Raw genomic sequence first — 12,377 nt, forward strand, 5'->3', positions numbered from 1 at the left:
TAACAAATCAAAAAACACGAATAACACCCTTGAGATTGAACCTAACCATATCAGGATTTCGATCATGTGATCTAGGATCAACAGGTGATATTGAATTGAACAGATATTACGGTAAATTTTAACATATCTAATCAAAGTTCAATATCGGTCCCTTCCGATGTATACTCCATACATCCGATACTGGTAAACTTTGCCAATGTCCTGGAAAGGACACAATACTTTTCCAAGGTGTAAGAATACCTATCGCTGATTATACCATGTCAATCTAAATCCAGTGTTCTGACAAATTAGGGAATCAACTTTTGAACATATAATTTAAGATTATATTCCACTGTGCTGACAACACTATATTCTTTAACCAACTCATATGTTCTAGACTTAAAAAGAATTCATACATTATATACATATAATCATGAAATAAATCATGTGAACCATGCAACATAAAATGTTATTTCTGATCTTTATTAATAAGTAAATCTGATTATATGAAATGAGTTTTATTTAGGGCATAAAACGCAACAATAACAGTTTTGGAATCAAGAAAAATTAAATATCTCCTTTATTTGCTACTTTATTTTAAGACTTAGTCATTTTCTTAGAAAAGTAGTATTTGTTTAAACAAACACTTTCTTATCTAATGACTATGGGATGATCCACCCCTAATCACTTATTAGAATAGCTAACAAACATGCAAACCAAGGTTAGCAGTTCTAGCTTTTCTTAAGATTTCGGTTAGGTCATCCATGAATCTAGTAATGATTTACATTAAGTATACAACCATTGCATCATTCTGAAATTTTATTACCATCGAAGGATTTAGGCAACTACTAGTAACTAATCATCAATATGTAACTCGAATTTCTGGGGAGGTAAATTTGGATATAATTCAAAATCAAATTAATGATCTTTGAACTGCATATCTACTAAATTTTTCTCCACCCCTATCAGTTCGCAAGATCTTTAACCACTTACCATTGCTAGAAATTCATGAAATTTTTCAAACATTTCAAATTTCTTTTGCATAAGGTAAAATCTAGAGTGATCGTTTTAAGAATACAACGAAAACTCATATCCATCCCTGAATGTACATCCATCTGCGAATGAGATGAACTTAATTTAAGTGGATATAGGCATATTAACTCTTTGGAGAGAATGATCTTGTCAAAACCACTATGAACAAGATACAAATGCCATAGATTTATAAAATGTGTTTGTATCTTTTAGTTACAACAAAGAGTTCTTAGAATAGTGCAAGTGGATTCTGGTCACAGAATACTAAAGTCATACAGTTTTAAATCCATTGAAAGAAAATGGTTATGAAACACTTGTGAAAGTGTAACTGTATAATTAGTAATTCTTTCTTGTACCACCACTACTAATCTAACTCTATGATTTGCCTATACAAGTAGGAGATATCTAAGATTGAGGATTTATATCATTTTGGGATAGAATTTTGGGAATATAATCAATCATATGCGTCATCTAATTTCTTAAGAGAAAATAAGACTTTATATGATTTATAGACCATTCATCCTATGTTATTTATTCAATCTTCTTATTTCATATTGTAAAATACTAGTCTAAGGTGTCATCAATTGATGAACAGCTAGATGTTGAATATACAATATTTATCTTTCGAGATCTAACAATACTATGTTAGTCTAATGGTGAAAATCCATTAGGGATTTATCTCATTAGAAAAACAAACCAAGTTAGACCAACAATGAAGATTCGAAATTAAACTAATAACAGAAAATAACATGGTTCAATACAAATTCATACACAATTCAGAAATTATGAAAGCATATAGCAAGTAGGAATGACAAGTGAAAATACTAAAACATACAATCTTAAATAATTTCCAAGGTTTTTAACAAACTGATATCAGTGTCCCGTTTAGGCGAGAGTCAAAGCTACCATTCATTGAATAGAGTTGTCAGCTCATTTAAAATGATCAACATTCTAGCAACCTTTTATTCGATCAAGATGTGAATCCGCGTTGTCCCGTTTAGGCGAGAGTCAAGGCTATTCTATCTTATGAGCTTCCACCATTGTTTCATATTCTTGAAAGTTTTATACAGTCGCCACCATTAGGGTGATCATAAACTATATAAAAAACTTACAAGATTACTTATCTTTCGAGATTAAACGGTGCTAACTTGCTAATGAACGTTCCTCCATTAGGGAGGATTACTCACTAAAACAATAGCTATGTAAAACCAACAATGGAGATCGAATATCCTTATAATAATAAAGCTCATTATTTAATGAAGGGTTGTATTTTCTTCTAATATTTATTTTAAATATATATTTATTTAATTAAAATTTCAAATTAAGAATGAAAAATTGTAAATATAAATTTTAATTTAATATTTATAAATTATACTTAGATGAATATGAAAATAACGTGAATTATTTTTATCTTAGTAATAATTTCCATAAATATTTAGAAAATTATTCAATTTAAGTTGTTTCAAAATTAATTTAAATTAATTTACAACTCAAATTTAATTTTCTATAAATATATATTGCATTTCGAAAAATGAACTGTATAATAATACTACTTTCGAAAATGCTTTAAAATAAAATAAAAATAAATCCTGGAAAATTATTCTAATTTTATGTTGGCCCAAAATTAATAAAAATTAACTTTCAACAAAAAATATAATTTTCCTATTTAATTAGATCTCTAAGAAAAATTTCAAATATTTAAGTATCATGATTAAAAAAAATCAACTTAAATATTAATTTTCTATTTAATTAAATATCACTAGAAAAATACTTCAAGCAAAACAGATAATATCTATCTAGACTTTCATAGACTAATTAATTCAATTTCTAATTATAATATATTTTAGTTCATTTATTTTAATTAATCATTAAATGAAAAAGTCATTGATTTAAGTTGGTCCAAAATAAATAATTTTCAACTTTAATCTTTTTTTCAACTAAAATTCAAAATTTCTACATTAAAGAAATGTAATTTCGAAATTTTGGGAAAATGATTAATAAAATAAAATAAAATATATTTTGAAAATTATTCAGCTTTAAGTTATTCTGAAATAAGATTCCAAACTTAAGATAATTTTCAACTTTAATTAAATAACATGAAAATAACATTATTTAAGTATCATGATTAAAAAATCAACTTAAATATTGAAACTTTCAATTTAATTAAATGTATTAAATTCAAGAAATAAATAATAAATATAAAGGAAACTTAATTATTAATTCTAGTTTAATACTAGGAAAATATACTAAACTTAGATTGTACCAAAATTAATTAGGAAACAATTAATTTCACAATCTATGATATTTTCCTATTTAATATTTAATAATTAGTACTAAAAATAATTATCTAGAATATATATCATTAACTAAGTGTTTTTCTAAAATTAACTTTAAAATATTACAATGAAAAATAAATTTCATATATTTTAAAAGTTAATTATGTTGCTAATTCAATTTTAATTAGGTTAGACTAATATAATTAACCTAATACAATTATTTAAATAAGGCAAATGGGCCTTCACAATTGGGGTAGTTCATGTGAGGGGAAAATGGGTTCAGTATGTCGTACCCACTTCTATTGGTCCCCAACTCTCACACAAAGCCCAAAAGAGAGGAATTTAACCTTAAAATAAACTATTGTTATTCATTGAATAAGCCTAATTCTAATTGGGCCTAAATAAATTTCCTTATGTCAAAATTTATTTTAGCAACCTAGTCCATTTACTTAGTAAAAACTTAAATGGGCTTCCTATATGCATCTAAGCCCAAAAGCAAACATATAGGCTCACACAGGTCAAATGATTTGGATGGGCTCTATCATGTTACTAGGTTTCCACAGATGAAAGAAGTACAAAATTTACCTGTTACAAATTATTTATAAGATCTATTGACAATTGGACTATGATTAAAATCAGATCATTGGATCTGTCAACAAGTTAATCATAGCAATTTAGATCAGATAAATAATAGGTTTGTTAAAAATTTTTTTTTGAATAAACAATATAAATAAACATTGTCCATGTAACAGATGTGAAATAAGATATTAATATAATTAAATTTAAACTAACCAAGTAAAGGAAACTAGTTTTAAAATATCTAGGTTTATTTGAATCAAATTAAATTAAATATCTAATAAGATCAATAATTTGAAAGGAAAGAATCTCCAATATCACTTTCAGATCTTATAATTTAATAAAATAAACCAATTTTAAAATACATTTGGTTAGATAATTATTATTTTAGGAATAAAATAATAAATGAATAATAATTACCATAATTATATGTCAAAATATCTCAAATTAAGCAATATTTAAATCTCTACAAAAATATCTATGTTATTTAAATATTTAAGATATGATTTATAAATTTCTAATAAGGAAAAAATGATATATATAGAAAAAATATCATTTTTAAACTTATAATTTATAAATAATTAAATATTTAACAAAATAACAAATTTTTGAATTTGAAAAACATTATGGTAAGTATATCTATAAAAATATCTATGTTAATTTCAAATTTATTAATTATTTAATTTATCATATAAGATAATTTTAATATAATATTTTAAATAAAAAGACAAGGTTATCTTTTAAATTAAAATATCTTAAATATCAAAATATCTAATCTTATAATTAAATAATAAATAAATTAAAGAAGTTAACAAAATTTTAAATATGACCATAATAGGAAATATTTAAAATTGGAAACATTCCAAAATAGAAATATTTAAAATTAGAAAAATTCCAAATTGAAAATATTTAAAATTGGAAACATTTCAATTTAGAAATATTTAAAAAAGGAAAAATGAATTTTTGGAAACAAACCCATGAAAAAATTGGATTTTTGGGAAAAAATCCCAAAAATCGCAATTTTGGGTTTTTGCAGCCAGTAGGCTGCAAGTGCAGCCAAAATAGGTTGCATGACACCCAAAACGCACGCGGAGCAGGTGGAGAGCAGCCCTATCTGCCGAGAAATCTCGGCGGGCTGCAGGGTTCCTGGGCGAGACGCACGGGCATGCTGCAGGGTCCTCAAGGCTAGTCACGCGCGCGGAAAGGGAAGGTGTCCGAGGGTCTGGTGCGCATGAGCACCACCCTCGACACCATGAAATCCCAATTTTCAAAAATTCATATCTTTTTCGTTTTTCATCGGAATCAAGTTCCGTGAAAAACAAAATTGCTTAATTTTTCACAAGGAATCCAAATAAAAATCGAAAAAATATTTTTCATGGAAAAAGGTACTGTACAACATATACATTCATCAACTAACACATAAACCACATGAAACCATCCAAATCAACACAGAAACATATCAATCATCGTTTTGATTCATATTACATGAAAGTAAATCATTACCATGGCTCTGGTGCCAGTTGTTGGAAATTATTTTACCAGGATCTATTTACTATCATGTATGTTGGATTAACAACTTAATATGAATTCTAAAACAATGAAAATATACACATATAAAGTTAGAAAACCTTACAGTGGGTGCAGCGGAATATTATGACTCCTTCCGTTCAGATCTCTAGCCCTTAATTCCTTTCTGTAGCAGAGCATCACCAAGATTTGAACCTGGATCTTCTTTTCTCCTTCTTTGATGCAAAATTTCCATAGTCTTACATACTATAATTGAGGTACCACTTGATGTGTGTGGGCACTACTCATCACTCAAGAGAATTCGAAAAACAGAGAAGAAAGAAAGAGAGAGAGTGGCGGTTTCATAGTGTTTGAGAGAATAAACTGTAAAGTGTGTGTCTCAAAACTAAAGCCTTTACCTTCTATTTATAGAATACCACATAGGGTTAAAGTTGAATTATTTGGCATTTAAAATTGAAAAATAAAATGAGAAATAGAAGCATTAAGTGGCCGGCCATTCATTGAGGAAAACAAATCCTTCCACTTTTCAAACTTTCCTATTTCATCATTTCTAGTTTCCCATTTTCTCAAAATTGCCAATTCTCTCTTTCAACTTCATAAATGTCAAATTTAATTATTTAATAACTATAATTAATTATTAAATAATATAATGTCATTCATTTTATTTATTAATAAAAACTAATCAAAGTTTCCCAATTAATAAATATACCCTTTAAACTCTCTATTTACTGTTTTACCCTTGCTTAGTGAAAATTCATAAAGTAGTCATAGTCTAACTTTTAGAATTTTAATTAATTAATTAAAATCAATTAACTGAGTCTTACAAGAAGTATGGTCTCAACTAGTATGGGGACCATGGGTCTATATAACCGAGCTTCCAATAAGTCGAACCGAATTTACCAAGTAAATTCTCTAACTTATTAATTCCTCATTGAATCCACACTTAGAACTTGGAATTGCACTCTCAGTCATATAGAACGCTCTATATGTTCCACGATATAGACACATAATTAGTTATCCATTGTTATAACCCTAATGTGATCAATGATCCTCTATATAGATGATCTACATTGAAAAGGCACTACTGTTACCGCTACACCTTCAATGTATTTTATCCTTAAAATACTTAACCCTGTATAAATGATATTTCACCTAAGTGAAATGAGATCTCCACCATTTATCTTCGTTTGGTTAAGCTCGAAGGAAATCATCCTTTACTTCTATTTGCCAGATAGAAGCTATAGATTCCATATTTATGTTAGCGCTCCCACTCAATTGCATAACCGTGTTCCCAAAATGTACGTATCACCCAGACTGTCAAAAGTAGGCTTAACTAACAAATCAAAGAACACGGATAACACTCTTGAGATTGAACCTAACCAGCATTAAGATCATTTGATCTAGGATCAACAGGTGATATTGAATTGAATAGATATTACGGTAAATTTTAATATATCTAATCAAAGTTCAATATCGGTCCCTTCCGATGTATACTCCATACATCCGAATCTTTTAAAAGTAAACTTTGCCAATGTCCTGGAAATGACATAACACTTTTCCAAGGTGTAAGAATACCTATCGCTGATTATACCATGTCAGTCTATATCCAGTGTTCTGACAAATCAGGGAATAAACTTTTGAACATATAATAAAGATTATATTCCACTGTGCTGACAACACAATAATCTTTAACAAACACATATGTTCTGGACTTAAAAGGAATTCATACATTATGTACATATAATCATGAAATAAATCATGTGAATCATGCAACATAAAATGTTATTTCTGATCTTTATTAATAAGTAAATCTGATTATATGAAATGAGTTTTATTTAGGGCATAAAACCCAACATATCCATACGATGCTCTTGAGAGAGTACAAGTGACTCGATTTCAGCGACAGTATATGGTTAATTTTGTAAGTTAACAGATATTATGAAGGTATCATAATCAGAAGGCAGGCCTTTAAAGATCGCAGAAATGTGTTCTTTAACAGTGACATGATGACCAACAATTCTAGTCGATTAACGACTGTCTTGATTTTCAACAAGTAATCATTAACAGAAAGCGATCCTTTCTTGATCGTCGACAATTGATTGGTAAATTGATCAATTTTAGCAGAAGTCTGTGTCGCAAAATATACCTGAAGTGTTTTCCAAACTTGTGTAGAGGTATCGTTTCCAACAACTCGAGTCAAGACTCCTTCCGACATCGACGAGAGAAGCCATGAGTATAGGAGCTGATCTTGCTGCTCCCATTGCAAGTACAACGGATTGATACGTTTAGCATGCTGATCAGTCTCAGTAAGGAACTTTGGAGGATGATCGACATCATCAGAGATATAATCGATTAATTGATGGCCACGAATCACTGAGAGGACTTGAGGCCTCCAAAGTAAGAAATTGTGGTTGTCGAGTTTAACAGAGAGTTTGTGGGAGAAAACCACAAGTTGAAACAAAGTCTGAGCCGCAGAAGCACCGGTCATGGCCGGAGAAGATGAAGTAGTCGTCATATCCACAAATATAGAGAGAAGCAACAAAGCTGAGATCGAACTATGACAGATACGAAGATATAGACAATGAACGCGGAAGCGGAAAAAAAAGACTACTTTGATACACTGTTAGGCAGAGAGAAAGAATTGAATGAGGAGTATAAACTCTCTGTCCATTAATGTAGCTCAAGCTCAGTATATATACATCAAGAGAAAGGGAAAGAGGTACAAACAGAATGCAACTGAAAGTAGTTGTAAGTAACAGAATACAGTTACAGTAAAATAACAGCCAACTGACACACCTAACTAGCTACTTCACTAACATACCCAAGTCCGTATTTTTGTAAATATAAAAAGTTCAAACCATAAAAAAAAATTCTCCATGTTAATGTATTCTTATAATATTTTTTTTCAACATTTTCAGTCTATTATGTCAAAGTTTCTAAAGAAAAGCTAAATTCTTTCTACTCTTGGTCGTGTCCACATTTGATTGATAAAAGAAAGCACAGAAAGCAACTAATTAAAGAATAATTAGTATTTTTATCTCTTAAACTTTCGACACTACCTGATTTTGTTTCTTAAAATATACGCTTTGTTAAAAATTCTCCCTAAAATATAATCGTTGCATAATTATACCCCTTCTGTTAGGTTCTGTTTCTTTTATCGTTAAAAATTGACATTTTACCCCGTAAACTTTAACCAATACAAAATTTTACCCTATTTTATTAAAAAAAAATAATTTTAAAACTTATAATGTTCTATTAATTTAAAAAAAAAATAATAAAAAGTGTTATAAAACTTGATAAAAATATTAAATTTACTTAAAAAACCTAATTTATTCCTTAAAAAATATTGTTAAACTTTATTTTATTGATTATTATATGTTAAAAAAATCAAACTAAAGTTATTAAAAATTCAATAAATAATTTAAACAAACTAAGATTTTTTGAAGAAAAAATCAAGTTCACTTATGTTTATAAACTCATAACTAAAAAAATTAAAAAAAAAATAATTTAAAACTCAATATTTTTTTTTTTGAAAAAAAGGTTAGAAATTAAACTAAAAAAATGTTATGTTTACTTAAGCAAATCTAAATTTTTGGAGAAAAAAAAATAGACTCAAACTTGTTCTCGTTAAATTTAGTTTTTACAGAAATTGAATTTTAATATATTTTTTTATATTTAAATGAATTTTTTAACAATAAATAAATAATTTTTTAAATTGCTTAATTGGTTTTAAAATTTTAATATATATTTTTTTAATTTTCTTAATCATTCGAAATGATTTTTTTAAGATATAATTTTTTTTTTTTTAGATTTACTAAAAGAAAATGTTGAATTTTTCTCATTTTTATTTCGAGAGAGTACGATTTGTTGTGATAAATCCAACACGCAAGTATACGTATCGTTTTAACAGGTAATACTCAAGTAAGTGAGATTGTTCCCGCGAGAACTGTAGTTAAGTACCAATCAATTAATATCTTTTTTTTTATTTGGGAATCGAATAAATAAATTTTGAACTAAATAAACTCAACAAAATTAAATAAAACAAACAAATAAAAGGTTTAACAATGGATGTAAAATTAGTGATATGATTTCAATTGCTTTGATTATCCAAATGTTAACACTAATTAACCATTCTTCTTCCTCCTATGTGATGACAGATTATAAATTAACCCAAACTCTTTTCAAATCATAAAGGTCATAAATTGCATGTCAACTACTACATCTCTGAGATAGAACAACATACAATTCGCATTAAGCAATAATCTAGAAGTCACATAAGCTATGTGAATACTCTCGTTTCACATCAAAACCTATGTCTATTCATTAAGAGCATTCTCAATACTCACTTTTTCAGATTTTGTATTGAGATTATAGATCATGCATAAGGTGGCCAATCAAACACATGTAATAAGCAGAAATATGTATAAATCACAATAATAGAGAAAGAAAGAACAATCAAATAACATTAATTCATAGAATAATCTCAGTCAATATCCATCAAATCCCTAAATAGAGAGTTTAGCTCATAATCAAATCTATAATTAAATTAAGCACAAATAAAATACACTATTGCAGCAGGATACAACATGTTTTCCCCTACTGCTGATGGGCCGAGATGGTGCAAAGTGGTTTGGAGTAGATTAAACACCCCCAAACACAGTATGATTTTGTGGTTAGCAATGTTAAACCGATTGAAAACTAAGGACAGCTTGCTCAAGTTTGGAATGCAAGTTAAAGAGAGCTGCTGCCTTTGTGAAGCTCATGCTGAAACAACTCAGCATTTATTTTTTGAATGTATTACTGCTGTGGACTGTTTGCAGGAAATTAAAAACTGGCTGAAGTGGAATGCGGTATCATCGAGCCTTCCCATATTGCTTTGATGGATTGACAGAGCCAAGCTTTCGAAGTTTCAAAAAATGGTATATATTGCTACAATTGCTAGTCTGGTGTATAACATATGGAAACTGAGAAATAGTGTAATATGGGAGGGGGCTTCCCTAGCTTCTAACCCAATTGTGGAAGATACTAACTGGAGCATTAAAATGAGAGTTGCAATGTTTACACCAAGGAAGACCAAGGCTGTAGATAAAGAGTGGTTTAATGAGCTATAATGTAAAAATTATAGAAAAGAATGATGTATAGATTGCTTAGGCCCGGATTGGGTGCTAATAGGTTGTAAATACTGTTTTGAGCAATATAATGTCCTGATTTATCAAAAAAAAAAAAAAAAATACAAGAAATCAAGAGAAGAGATGAAACCAGATGGAGGGTTGTCACGGATCGCCCACACTCGCTCCAAGAGCTTTCTTCTTGTGTTTCTAGGGTTCCATTCTGTCTCTCCTTCTATAATTCGCGAACCCCTTTCATTAAATAGCATTTTTCAGCCCAAAAATGAGAAAAGATTAAATTATCCTTGACCTGTACGGAGTCACCGCCGCGGCCACCAATAGTCTCGCTGGGGCAGCTATAGAAAAGTAAAAAAACGGTGTTTTTGGAGTCCATCGTTGCGGCCATTAGACCCGTTTTTTTTTTTTTGCTTCGACCTCTCTCAATAAAATATGCATAACTTTCACATACAAACCCCAAATGAGCTGATTCAAAATGCATTCGAAAGCTGAAAAAGAGATCTAAAACTTTTATGTTTTGACTTTTTCTCTATTTTATAGATCACTGTTTTTCAAAATTCGACCAATTTATGTATTCCAAGTATCGAAACCTGAAACCAAAAAAAAAAAAAAAAACAAGCGTAATTCTATTCCAAAAATAATAATTAAGAAGAAAAATAACTATAAAAAGTGACACAAATTTAGACTAAAAATAGGTTAACACGATTCGATAGTTGTTAAAGTTTATGGGGCAAAGTTGATAATTTACAAAGATACGTCAATATTTAAACTGAATAATAGGATGGAACCTAAAAGAATGACTAAATTTTTGTAAATGTAAAAGTTGAGGGAGAATTTTTAACAAGCCGTATATTTTAAGGGGCAAAATAAGCATTATCTAAAGTTCATGAGACAAAATTGCTAATTATTCTTAATTAAAATTAAAAGCTCTAATCCTTTTAGTAAAAAATGAAGAGCTCTCATCAAGTGGCAGTGGCTACAGGAAAATAAGGTGAAAATAACATTTTTTTTCTTAATAAATAGAAATTAAAAACCTGTAAAAAATAGAATCTTTAAAAATATAGGAAAAAAATAAAATATATATTATACAACATCTATATATGTAATATCCAGATTGAAATAGTATTTAAAATTCTTTTTCTTGGGATATAAATTGTGCAAGGATAATTATCTCATTTATTTGTATTGTTAGTGAGTTGAGATTATTGGTTAGAGTAGTTTTACCAATTTTCTAAAGAGAATTAAAGTTGTATTAATCACGAAAGTAAAATATTTTAGTATTTTCAGAAGGTATATAATCGTTTAATTAAAGCTCAATATGAAGGTCTATGAGGGTTTTATAATATATTTAGTGGATTTAATTAACTGTATCAGTGGTATTAAATAATATTATTATCTAATTAATGATAAGAAATTTTTAGGTTTAGAGAAATTTGCAAGTTTAGAAACTATTTTACTAAAACGACCATATTTAGAGTTGTATAACTCCGATTGAAGTGATTCATCCAGTGGCATTGGAAAGATAATTCAAAGATATATCAATTTTGTAGAAATAACTATATCATAATTCAGAATTTTTCTAGGTCAAAATTAAGCCCTAAAGCTACGATATGGAGAGCTTACAATTTAAATTTAAAAGTTAGATATTTATTTATTTAATAATTTATCATATTATTATTATTATTATTATTATTATTATTATTATTATTATTATTATTATTATTATTATTATTATTGTTATTGTTATTATTATTCATAAAACTAAAGCTAGTAGGACTCAGTATAGTATAAGTTTCATTCAACCCTAAAATTATATCATTCTATTCTTTCCACCCATGTGAGCAAGATTAACCATAAAAGT

Source organism: Cannabis sativa, unplaced genomic scaffold (genome assembly GCF_029168945.1).
Source record: "Cannabis sativa cultivar Pink pepper isolate KNU-18-1 unplaced genomic scaffold, ASM2916894v1 Contig4, whole genome shotgun sequence".
Classification (NCBI taxonomy): Eukaryota; Viridiplantae; Streptophyta; class Magnoliopsida; order Rosales; family Cannabaceae; genus Cannabis; species Cannabis sativa.